Genomic DNA, 13,471 nt, shown 5'->3' with positions numbered 1-13,471 from the left:
GCCCTAGTGGGGGGCTTTCAGAATCTAGCCTCTCCTTCTGGTTGGAAGTACCGATGGGAGTGGCATGCTCTAAGTAACCACCTTGACTTAAAAAATAACACATGGGTCTTTCCAAACTTCCACCCTACCCATGGAATCCCAGACCCTTGTATGATGTTTGCTAATAGTGGCAGCTTACACATCTGTGGGCGAACTGAAGACATCTGGACTGACAGCCCTTGTCACAAAAATCATCTGAGATATTCACCAGGGCCCTATTTCGTCTCTAATTTTTCAAAACTCCATTTGTCAGGTGGACCCTTTTCACTTGGCATGTCAAATTCCAAGTGACATCGTAAATGACTAAATATGGTTATCTTTATCCCAAGGATGCCTCTATTATACGTAAAGAAAGGAAACTTCTAAGATATGAGAAAAATCTCCCAGTGTCTCTCACAAGCCATAACTTAGAACCATCCCTTCAAGGAACAGGGCTATATTTTCTTTGTGGCTCCTGGATACACTTAGCCCTCCCAAGGCATTGGAAGGGAACTTGTACTATAGCTCCAGTAGTTCCCAACTTATTATTTTTAAATTCTACCAAGATGGCAGCATCATCTGGGGACATGCCTAACTTTTTCTAGAAACTGTACTCTTTTGAATACATAGGACAAAGAGATCTATCATTTCTATGCCCTCATATGGAGATTTAACTGGGGAGGGCATGCACATGACAATCTCATCTTAGAAAAACCATGGATGGGAAATTCTACAGCCAGAGGTATATTCTGGTTTATGGGTATCCCCTCTCCTTGAAAGATCAATACTTACTATCTCTCTTATAATGCAGCGAAGATGGAAAGCAACTGTAGGGGCCATAGAGGCACAACCACAATCTATAGACTCTCTAGCCTCAGTAGGAGCACAGAATAGACAGGCCTTAGATGTCCTTACAGTTGAAGTGGGAGGTACCTGTGCACTTTTAAATGAAACACTTAACCAGCAGTTAGGGTGACATCTCAGGGGAGAATGTTACAGGAACTATTAAATATTAGTTGGCCACTGCCCTCTGCCGCTGCTGCTGCTGACCTCGCCACGGCTGCTTCATCTCCGAGGTCAGACTGCTCCCAACGCTATGAGCGGAGACAGCATCTTTGCAAAGAGACCCAGGGATGATGCTCAGATATCAGAGAAGAGACACAAACAAGGCCTTCAATGATACTGCCAGATACTTATCTAAGAGTGGGAAAAGCTGAAAAACTCAGAGAAAATCACCTGTGTGTATATGAAGAGAAACTATGAGACCATGACTAAACTAGGTCTCTAGGCCACCCTCCCACCTTTCATGTACAATAAATGGGCCGCAGAATTCCAGGGAATGACTTTGATACAGACTAAAACTGTGGGAATCAGGATGAACATCCTCAGATGGCTTTCGGCATGCTACATGGAAACTTTCCAAAGATGATGCCCAAGAAGCCAGCAGAGGAAGGAAATGATTTGAAGGGAGTGCCAGAAGCATCTGGCTCACAAAGCGATGGGAAACAGCTGTGTCCCCCGGGAAAAGTAAGTACCTCTGAGAAGACTAATAAGACATCTGGACCCAAGAAAAGGGGGAATATGTCTGGACCCACAGACTGCAAGAGAGAAAGTATCTCATGATTTATGAAGAGAGCGGCGACCCTGAGGAAGATGATGAATAACGCCCATCAGGGACAGGACGCATGCCCATGATGAGAAACAGAACCTGGTGACCTTTCACCAGCATGGGCATGGCTGCGAACCCTTCGCCATCAGGCGTATAGCAAGTGAAAGCTGGAGTTCAGACAGTAAAAAGTGGAGCGTCATTTTTCTTACAGTGTGCCAAGAGTTTGGTATTAGCATTTTCGTTGTGTTTTCTTACAGTGTGGATAATTGTATTTTACCTCAAAAGGATTCCATAATAAAAGAATTTTAAAGTAAGTTATATATAATGTGTAACATATTGCAAAATTTTATGAGTGATATTTTTGTTAATTTTAAGGCTAATTGACCAAATAATCCACTGTGATATCTGGAAGTCATGTTATTGGAATATCCATTATCAGAGTCCTGCAAGTTTCAAAGTTGCAAAAACATAGTATTATTCACCAATGAAATGACTGTTAATAAAAAGCAGAACAGGCTAGAGAATGGTTGAAATATTACCTACCTTATATATAAAATGGGTTTATAATTATACCACATATAATTTTTTAATTAAATGAAAAATTTATGCAAACCTCTTATCATGATCATGATGCCCTATAAATAGTAAATGCTCAATAAATGTTAGTATCATTATTACCAAAAGGTTAAAAGGGAGTTCTCTATTTGCTTAAAAATAGTACCAAGGGTATATATGGATGAGCAGAAGTAATGGCTGAAATAAGATTGTCATGTATTATAACTATAAATTTGGTGTGTACACATATGGGTTCAACACTTTGCCTCCTTTCTACTTTGGTGTATGTTTGAAATTTTATGGAAAAAAAAGAAAAAGATGGTGAGAACAAGAAGATATTTTATATTAAGATGAGTTGTTTTAAAGAAACTATTTAGCAAAGTAAACTAATGAACAAATGAAACCTAATCATTGTAATAAAATACACGCTCAAGGAAAAGAGAGAGAGCCCCTAGGAAATTTTCATATTGTCCTTCAAAATTAGTGGTTGCCTACAGCTGGGAAAATAGAGGGTTTGAAGGATGATGGCTAAAGGGAATGTAATTTCTTTTGGTGTAATAAAATGTACTAAAATTGACAGTGGTGATAGATGTATGACTCTGAATATACTAAAAGCCATTGAATTGTACACTTCAAATGGGTGTATGGTGTAAGTCCATTACTGCACTGCTATCAATACCTGAAAAGGAACTTAAAAAAAAAAAAAAAGAAAGAAATACCCAAGCCTGGGTTATTTATAAAAGAAAGAGGTTTGATTGAAAGACAAAGCAGGAGAAGGTGTCTTACATGGTAGGATGAAGAGAGAAAGGCGAGAGGCACTACACACTTTTAAAACAACCTGATCTTGTGAGAAGTCTATCACGAGAACAGCACTAGGGGGTTGATGCTAAACCATTCATGAGAAACTGCCCCCATGATGCAATCACCTCCCACCAGGCCCCACCAATACTGGGGACTATAATTTGACATGAGATTTGGCAGGGGTGTGGGGAGTGGCGTGCATCTCAATAAAGTTGTTTAAAAAAAAAAAAAAAAAAGTATGGTCTTGATTTCCTAAACATCTCCGGAATCATCTAGTTTTCTTTATCCCCTGTCTCTTTTTATGAACAAGTTACCACAGCAAGTGGTCTCCTAGCTTCCAGTTTTGTTTTCTGGGATGTGATCCATCCTCAACACATCATCCACAATGTTCTTTTACTTCCCAGCCTTTGACCAAGCTATTCTCTCAGCCTACACTACTCTCCTCCCAAACCCCTTTTGCCTTGCTGGTTCCTACTCACCTTTTTGAGCCTCAACCTAAACAACACTTCTGCCAGGAGTCTTCTCCCTAATCCCCTGGACTTCCCTCTGTTGTCTATCCCTACCACCCTGTGTACTTTGCCTATCATAACGCTCATAATTATTTACTGTCTTCTCCCCTAGACTTCATATATACAATGATTAGGGGAAATATCTGTTTAATTCCTACCCCCACCACAGTACTTACCATGCAACAGACATTCAATTAATATTGGCTAAACAAATAAATAATCGAACAAGTCCTTATCTTTATATGGCCATTGTTTTTTCACAAAAAAGTGAAGACAGTGTACCAAATGATAACTTGTTTCTTCCTTTCTGATATATATCCAGAGGATGACCTCAAAATTTAAAGTATTCAAGAGCCCTACTATTTAGTAAAAACAACCAACTAATGAAGATACAATTAAATTGAAGTTCATTTTATCGGCCCCTATTTAAAATAAAATAGGTTAATTAGGTAAGAAAATTATCTCTAATACAAATTAGCAGTTGGGAATTATCAAAAGAAAAAACTTAACACTATCTGTACCTTTTTTAAATAAAATATGTAAGTAGGCTTAAAATCAGCCCAAAACAGACTTAAAACTGTATTTAAGAACTCAAATTTTGAAAAGATAAATGAATTGCCTGATAGCCTGCCTATCAGGAGCCATGTGATACAGTAGAGAAAGACTGTCCTGAGGAAGGTTACAGAGCCAAGCCTAAACAAAAAGTTTCTTTTATTTGCCCCAAGGTCCTATACTCCCAGTTTCCTCTACAATCCCTCTGTCACTCAACTCTGGTGCCATAGCAAAATTATGCTATATACAAGTGCTGCATACCTCAAAAACAACTTCCTCAAACTAATATCTGTGGCAACAGTAGCTATTTACATGGCCTCCAGGTCTCAGCAAAGAAATCCTAGGAAAACATTGGGGATCAGCTATGTAGCTTATGTTACAATTTGGTAGCCTGGTAGACACATCTATCCTCATTGTCATAGACCTATTTCTTTTCAACCTGGAATTTGAAACTCCATGAACAAATTACAACAGCTAAAAAGTGGTGCTGCTAATGTTAGTGCACAACTTATTTAGCATTATTTGAAATCTCAAAATATCCTGGCTAAAAGAAAATTCCTCAATGGTAAGTCTAGAATAATTTTCTATACTAGAATCCCTTTGCTGCTGAGATTCTGATGGAATCCTCTCCTCCACCATTTTTATCTCCCTGCAATTCTGCCATTCTTGGAACACAGTAAGTATTCACAATAAATATATATTAAGTGAATAAATGAATAAACGTTCTAAAAGCTACAGTTTAAAAAGGAAGAAGAGGCAACCACTACCTCAAATATCTCCTGAAAGGAACTAACAGTGTCGTACATATAATGCATGAAGTATAATAAGTGTGTAAATTATAAGGTGTATTGGTCAACTCCCAGGTAGCATGTAAATCATGTCATTATTTAATATGTACCCTGAGGTTTTTACAATAATCAGTCTTTTAAAAAATAACTTAAGTGTATTCACATATTTCACCTAAAAATTATCACAACAAACCAAATTAATGCAGCACTTCACGCCACAGTCTCACCAATCAAGAAGAAATGCTCACTTCAAGCCAAATAGTAACAGTAATAAAGTTGAAGACAGCTAACTAAAATATGCTGTAGATACAATCTAAAAGTAAAATTATATTTGATAATACACAAATTTCACGTACATTATTTGGAAATTAATATAATAATGTGACATGGTAATTCTCAGCTGGGTGTTGTAATACAAAGGAGATAAACGTATTTTAGGTTATTCTAAAATGTTTGGAATTTAGCTAGCATAGATTCATTTAATTTTATAAATGAGAAAAAAAATGAACACCTTATAGACCTGTGGTTAATGGATAACCCCCAAAAATTATATAATCAAAGACCAAAGGATAAAAAACATATCCACTTGACACTGATATGACACAATCTGATATATAGCATGTTTTCAAGTTGCTATTATGTTATAAATATCAACCTATTCTTTATGTTCTGATGCAGGTTATTCTCAATATTCAGTAATCTTCCAGAATGGTTATTTTCCTGAGTGCTTTACAATAAACAGATAAGCTATGAGGCAAATGCAACAACGAAAAACAATGCTTATAAACTACGAGACTCAGGACTTGGTAAGCACAATTACCAAACAACAGATAAGGTAATGAACAAAAAGATCCCATAAAGTAAAATCATGAAAACTTCAGAAAGACATGAACTAAGGAAGCAAAGAATACACTAATTGGAACCAAGTGTTACATCAACAAACACAGCAGGCTTTCCTTCTAAATAGTCTTTATTATGCCTGCTAAAACTATTTCTTATATTCAGGTAGTATCTTAATACAACTGATTTTTTTAAAAAAACAAGAGTACCTTTCCAGACAATCAATAATAAATGCAACCAGTATCATTCATTACCAGCACCAATCACTCAAACCACAATTCCAATTCATTTTCCACAGAAGTCTCAATTTCCTGTTATTTATTGTAAGTCTTCCAGAATCTTACTATTCCATCTTATTTTTATCCACCATTCTTTATGCCTCTTTCCTAGAACGATTTGCCCTTTGATATGGTTTGGCTGTGTCCCCAACCAAATCTCATCTTGAATTGTAGTTCCCATAATCCCCTCATGTCGTGGGAGGGACCCACTGGGAGGTAATTTAATCACGGGAGCTGCTGCCCTCGTGCTGTTCTCATGATAGTGAGTGAGTTCTCATGAAATCTGACGGTTTTATAAGGGAATTTTTTCCCTCTTTGCTCAACACTTCTCTCTCCTGACACCCTGCAAAGAGGTACCTTCTCCCATGATTCTAAGTTTCCTAAGGCCTCCCCTCCCCAGCCACGTGGAACTCTGAGTCAACTTAACCTCTTTTCTTTATAAATTACCCAGTCTCAGGCATTTCTTCATAGCAGCATGAGAACAGAGTAATACACCCTTGATTTTGAAACTCTGACACTGCTTTATCTATGTAGAATAGCTTCTAAATAACAGTATCTACTAATCATGCCTCAAACTCAGGATTCTTTTCCATTAGAATATTCTGTATTCTGAACTATGTAACATACCGGTGCACTCACTCACTGTTTCATACATTAATAAAAAATTGCTGGAGAAAAAGAGTCGAAGTTCAGCTCGGAGGTAATGGCAAGAACTAATGAAAGTAACAAAAATTTTAACATCTTCACATCAATCCAATTCAAGGAAAAGTGAAAATCATACTCTCCCATCTCTAAAAGATTATAGAAATTTATATTTAACACTTGATGAATTATTCAGTGAGAAAAACAGGGATATTTGCTACTGCTAACTAAATTGGTTTTAAATTAATTCAAAGAATAAAAAGAAAAGGCAGTTTTCTAAATAGCAATAGAAAAGGTGAGTAATTATAAAACAATACACAACAGGATCAAAGGGTTTCTGGAGACTTATGAAAAAGATAACGATTATAGTCATCTTTCCAGTGAGGCGTTTTTCAGTTCTTCAGCTAGCCATTATCATGAGAGGCAGCATCCCAGTCTGGACACTATGTGAGGCCTAGTCTGAGAATAGGAGTTATTTTTTAAGCTCTCCTTAGCCAAACTGAGGAAGGCTAGTTCCCTACTGGACCCAGGTTAATATCATAATACTCTATCGAGGTTGAAGTAACTGACTATAAAAAGATTATTGAGCTTCGAAGCCAAAGCTTCAAAAAATAAAAGAGTTTGCCTCAACTGCAAGTAAATTTTTGATAACATGACACAGGAACACTGTTTTAAAAATAATATGATTTGCTTACAGCAGCTTTTTACAATAACACTAAAGAAAATCTCAGAGCATCTGTTCTTCAACTTCTCAATCCTCATTTCCCACATCATTCTTTCCTCAAAGTTAATTTTAATGTTTATTAATAAGACCAAACAGCTAAAACTCATTTTTAAAAAGACCTTCACACAGTTCTGATTTATTCTCAACTCAACTTTGTTAAATTACTCTCTAGCACTTTTTAATGCTTTTCTATTTAACCACATAGTATGTATAGAATGTGCTGAATTATGTTCTCCATAAAAGTACATTAAAATTTTAACCCCTAGAACCTGTGAATGTGACCTTATTTGGAAATAGGGTCTTTGCAGATGTAATCCAAGGTAAAATGAGGTCATGCTGGTTCAGGGTGAGTCCTAAGTCCACTTACTGGTATCCTTATAAGGAAAGAGAAAGATATAAAGACAGAAAGCTCAGGGAAGAAGAACATGTGAAGGAGACAAAGACTGGAGTTATGGTGCCACAAGCCAATGAATAAATACTGAGGACTGTCAGTAAGCATCTAAAGCTAGAAAAGGCAAGGAAGAATTCTTCTCTAGAGCCTTCAGAGGGAACATGGCCCTGCCAACCCCTTCATTTTGAACCTTAGAGTCTCCAAAACTGTGAGAAAAAAATATTTTTGTTGTTTAAGTCCTCTAGTTCATGTAATTTGTTACAGTAGCCCCAGGAAACTAATACAGGGGAGTAGAAGTTAACAGTTCCGAATCTGCTTTATACACATATACTGGGGACCTAGTAAACAAGTAAATGAATGGTAGATGGTGGGAGGCTTCTAACTGTTGGAGAGGGAAGTTACAGATAAGCAAGGGAGAAGGGCTAACATAAATCCTGCTGTCTGAATTAGAGTCAAAGACATTTGAAGGAACTCCTGTTTAGCTCAATACTAATACTGATGAATAAACAGAGAAATAGTTCTAGATATATGTGTATTATAGGCTAGTATACACATACCTGCATAACCTAGCCCTGTCCTCTGAAAGGGCCTAAAAGCAATGGCATCCCAATAATAACATGTCTGGCATCCAGATCTTGGTTTCTGAATACCTTTCTCCAATAAAAAGAACCAGAGCTCACTGGTGAAATGATTGATTCAAGGGCTAAAGTAGGAAACTAAGATGAACATGGAGCATTTTGTGGTACCCGAAAGTAAGGAAGTGCTCAAAAAACAAAAGGACGGCTGGGTGGTGTCCATGTCAAAGTGTCACCGGAACAAACCTGAAAGAGTTCTCAATGGTAAAATTTGAACAACAAAATATTATTGCTGAGTCATAATCAAAAATAAAAAACAAATCCACATAGTCTATACTGGCATAAATCAATGATCAAATAAATAATATGTTTAAGAAAACATTCAGTAAGCTTGTCCTGTATTCCCAGACAAACAGTATAACAGCGACATATTCCACAAGAGTACAGCAAAATAAGTAAAGTTATTCCAAGAAAACCAAATTAGAAAGTTTTCCATGAACTGGGCAACTGTTGAAACCAAGCTGATATGGGGTTGCTAGCTGATCGCAATGTGCCCAGAATTAGAATACTGATTCAGATTTTTACATTACCCATCCCACTTGTTCTGAGCAGTCAGAGATCACGTGGTTGGTTCACAGGAATAAGCAGGGTTAGCCTACATTGCAAAACAAACTTAAAACAATTGAGACTAGAATTTACTAACAAGTGTACCATAGTTTTTGAAACATAGTATTTCCCTCTCCAGTTTCTCATTTTTACTAAAGACAAATTATAGAAAGACTAATTTGCTTTATAATACTTGGCCTGATTATTTGTATAAAGTGCAGCAAGAATAATTATTTTGATATAAGCTCTTTTAAATTGGCTTTGATGGAACTCTGCTCCATAGATGGAATTTCAGATAAGACTTTTTTTTTTTTTTTTTTTGAGATATAGTCTCACACTGTCACCCAGGCTGGAGTGCAATGGTACAATCTTAGCTCACTGCAACCTCCACCTCCCGTGTTCAAACAATTCTCCTGCCTCAGCCTTCTGATTAGCTGGGATTACAGGAGCCCACCACCACGCCCAACTAATTTTTTGTATTTTTAGTAGAGATGGGGTTTCATCTTACTAAAAATGTTGGCCAGGCTGGTCTCGAACTCCTGACCTCATGATCTGGCCACCTTGACCTCCCAAAGTGCTGGGATTACAGGTGTGAGTCACTGCACCCAGCCCCAGATAAGACTTTTTTAAAGCCAAGCCCAGCCTTGGGTTTGTACCCTCAAATAGCAATAAGTTGGGTAAATTCCTCTCTTCTTGGGGTCCCAAGCTAACTTGGAGCTCCTGGACCTGACAGAAACTGACATTCTTTACTTACCACAGGTCTGAAACCCTGTTTACAGGGACTGTGTAGGCAAGGAATGAGGCCAGTTCCCCAAGGGGCTTTAATTGGCTCTATAAGTCAAGTTTAATTTCTTAAAGGAAAACACACCATTTCAGTCAAAGCTTTGGTAAAATAACCAATTTATCCAATTGTGTCCTGTTACAAAAGAAAACAGATTCTTATTGCACCTATGCAAATAACCATATTGCTCTAAGTTAAGAATACTCACAACTAGTTTCCAAATTCTGGAGAAATCAGGTAGAGAGAAATAAATATGCTCCAAATTTTGTTCATAGGAGTACTTAACAGTTAAGTGTACTTAACAAGTATACTTAACTGTTACAAGTGTACTTAACAGTTAAGTGTAAAACCTGTAAATAGCTTAAAAGAAGTTTTCTTAACTCTGAAAACAAAACAAAAAGGATCAGCAACATTTTAAGAAAAGTTAAAAAGACTAGACTTCTTCAGTTTAGTCCATGTCGTTAACTTCTGTTGGATAGTTATGAACATTTTAGCTCTGAGAGTTCTGAAAGTTTTTTCCTTTATTCTGATGACATAATCTCCAAAGTTATCAGAAAACTTGCACTTAAGAATATCTGCTAGAGTTCCATAGTTGATTATAAACCGCCTTCTAAAGAGGACTAAAACAAGACAATTGTCTGTGGGTAGTAAAAAGTTTTAGGCTAGCCACTATTAAAGCCACAACTGATAAGGAAATTTGGTTAATTTTGTGGCATACAGAATTTCACATAACATTTATAAATAACATACATTAAGTCACATTAGAATTACAGGAGTTTCCCATAACTTTGGAACATATTCCAGTAACACAATCATGCAAATACAGTCCAAAGAAAGCAAAACACTATTTTACATTTGATAATAATGCTTCCTGCATGACTTTCACACCAAATAAGCCAAATTTCACCTTTATATTAATATCCTATTAATGTTAAACCCAGTTCTTAATAAAACTTTATGTCTATCCAATCTTAATCAGTTTGACTGTAAGGTAAGATTCTTATAAACCTTTTATAACCATTTACATTTTTTTGTGAAAAGCAGATTAGTGCTCTAAGAAAACCTGTTATGCTTTTATTTCAATGTTTAATTTACGGAAAAACTGAATAGTACCCCTTTAACTTTAGTCAATATGTTCACACACAGAATCTCTTAACAATTTTTTTCACGCCATCCACAACTGTTCAAACTTTTAGCTTTATTCTAACTTAAAATAACTATTTAACTCTTTAGGCAAAAAATCCACATTCCCATGCCTTCTTATAATCTTTTACCAAAAGTACCTTTTACTTTTCCTTAGACACCTTGCATGTAGAACTGTTTCTACAACAGTCTCAATTACATATTACAATGTTAACTTTTACTTTTGGTGAAAACCCGGTTAGTTAGCAATTTTGTGTTACTAGGACACACCAGGCACAACCGCAGATTAAGAGCTGACTCTCCAGCATAGCCAGGGGGCATGGCTAACTCTACATGTCCCCAGGCCTTATCTAGAATCTAATGGCTTTACAGCAGGTAAACTGAACAGTTCCCAAAAGAAACAGTTTAACCTTAAAGCATTTAGCAAATCTGATATTGACCTTAATTTAGACCAAATGTCTACATTTTCAAGATATTTTACCAATAATTTTTAAAACTGTATTTCCAAAAGATTACTAAAGTCACGTGAACAAAAGGCATTTTGTTTCCATTTTCTGAAAAAATATTAAGTGCTTATTTTCTAAGCAATTAGAGCTCTTTTATACATAAACATACAACACATATTAATAAATGGACAGACAGAAGATTCTGCATGTGTAAGATTTTTCATCACCAGTTTCTTAAGTGGATTACTGGCTTCAAGGTGGAGCCCTTCGAGGAACAGGGCCAGGAAAGCATGCATTTCTGGGGCCAAATATGCAGCTGAGGGCAAAGACAGATCCCCAAAATTAAGGGTACCATTTTATGCTGGTTCCTGGATCCCCAAAAGGAGGGAAATACTAGAGAAGACAGTACAGTGCTTCTACTCCGCGTTTCACTTCAAGGCAACCCAAAGGCAATCAGCCCATTTTGTCATCAGTCCATCCCTCATGGGAGTCTCATCTCCCAGTGCGGGGTAGGGATGTTTCCTTATCTTCCAGGTGGCCAAGAGTATGCTTCCCTGATCCAAGTGTGCCAAGAGTCAAGTACCCCTCCCTAACTACTATCAGCTGTCCCTTAAAGTATATTTCCTAACTAGTTATTACACACCAAAACTCTCTCATAATGCAAAGCAATTTCTAATACCCCCAAAACTCAAAACCGCACAATGCAAAACCGAACAGAGCCTTTAATTCTGAGAGGGATCCATCTGCTTTAATTCCTGGAGTTTCATGAGGAAAACAGAGGGTTTTTTCCCCAAAACAGGGTCTGTGGCACCTCCTGTTTTCTCAAGGGGTCTCAGGCTACCAGAAGTTATCTTAGGGCCTCTCATGTGTGCATTAAGAGTGGAAANAAACCGAACAGAGCCTTTAATTCTGAGAGGGATCCATCTGCTTTAATTCCTGGAGTTTCATGAGGAAAACAGAGGGTTTTTTCCCCAAAACAGGGTCTGTGGCACCTCCTGTTTTTCTCAAGGGGTCTCAGGCTACCAGAAGTTATCTTAGGGCCTCTCATGTGTGCATTAAGAGTGGAAAGACAAAAAACAAATGGAGAAAAATAATTTAGTCGACTGAGAAGAAAATACCTATTTCCAGAAAACAAGTTCCAAGAAGAGAAAACATAAAGGCCTTTTAAATGTATCTATAGCTTGTCTATCCATTTTTAATTAAGCTGACTTTTAACCACAGTGCTCTTTAAAAAACAAATCCTTTCAGATCTCTTATTATCTGACTTTAGCCTTCCCAGATGGCCAATATTTCTACCTTCTGAACTTTATCAAAGGTGTTCTGAACTTTATACAGTCCACGGAGGAGAAGAGAATAGACAAGATCACACAGATATTAAACCACACAAATGACTTCCTAGCGGAGAACTGAACCAGGACTGTCACTGTGAAACTGCAAAATGTTAGCTACTGAGCTATAGTAAGGGGCACTCCCCATTTCCCAGAACGAGTCTACAGTAGTTAATTTTGAGCTTACAAACGCTTTTAACTATTTAATATGATTTTTAGAGCTAACTATGACATGAACCCTAAAATTCCTGTTCCCTGGAAAGGGGAGACCAAAAGTACTGCCACATGGTTACACGGTCAAGCTCCCAAGGACATAAAACAAGGTGGAGACTTCATCCAATATTTTTGTTTGTTTCAGAGACCTCCAGCCAAGTTTGTTACTGATCAGCTTGCTGGGTCTTCTTGAAAAGCGGGCTTACAGGTGTTCTAAGCCTGTGTTTTATCCTAAAGTACCCCTCAACACAGAATAACGAATTCATAGCACAAAACACACTAGTTTAAGAATTATTTTTTTCGGCCGGGCGCGGTGGCTCAAACCTGTAATCCCAGCACTTTGGGAGGCCGAGATGGGTGGATCATGAGGTCAGGAGATCGAGACCATCCTGGCTAACCCAGTGAAACCCCGTCTCTACTAAAAAGTACAAAAAACTAGCCAGGCAAGGTGGCGGGCGCCTGTAGTCCCAGCTACTCGGGAGGCTGAGGCAGGAGAATGGCGTAAACCCGGGAGGTGGAGCTTGCAGTGAGCTGAGATCTGGCCACTGCACTCCAGCCTGGGTGACAGAGCGAGACTCCGTCTAAAAAAAAAAAAAAAATTATTATTTTTTGCATTAATCAAAACTTCATAGAGATAAAAACTGATTTTCTTTTTTTTTTTTTTTTTTTTTT

At 37.4% G+C, this 13,471-nt stretch overlaps 1 protein-coding gene and 1 pseudogene across 7 annotated transcripts in view; one reads left to right on the top strand and one right to left on the bottom strand.

Annotated features, from left to right (window-relative positions):
• CEP85L (centrosomal protein 85L) overlaps nucleotides 1–13,471 on the bottom strand; it is a 248,283-nt gene that overhangs the window by 127,919 nt on the left and 106,893 nt on the right. The gene's annotated exons all lie outside the window — the stretch shown is intronic.
• On the top strand, nucleotides 1,152–1,902 carry LOC108544705 (protein SSX7 pseudogene; annotated as a pseudogene).

Source organism: Rhinopithecus bieti, unplaced genomic scaffold (genome assembly GCF_001698545.2).
Source record: "Rhinopithecus bieti isolate Rb0 unplaced genomic scaffold, ASM169854v2 scaffold_27321, whole genome shotgun sequence".
Classification (NCBI taxonomy): Eukaryota; Metazoa; Chordata; class Mammalia; order Primates; family Cercopithecidae; genus Rhinopithecus; species Rhinopithecus bieti.
This window is presented reverse-complemented; position numbering and strand designations above follow the sequence as displayed.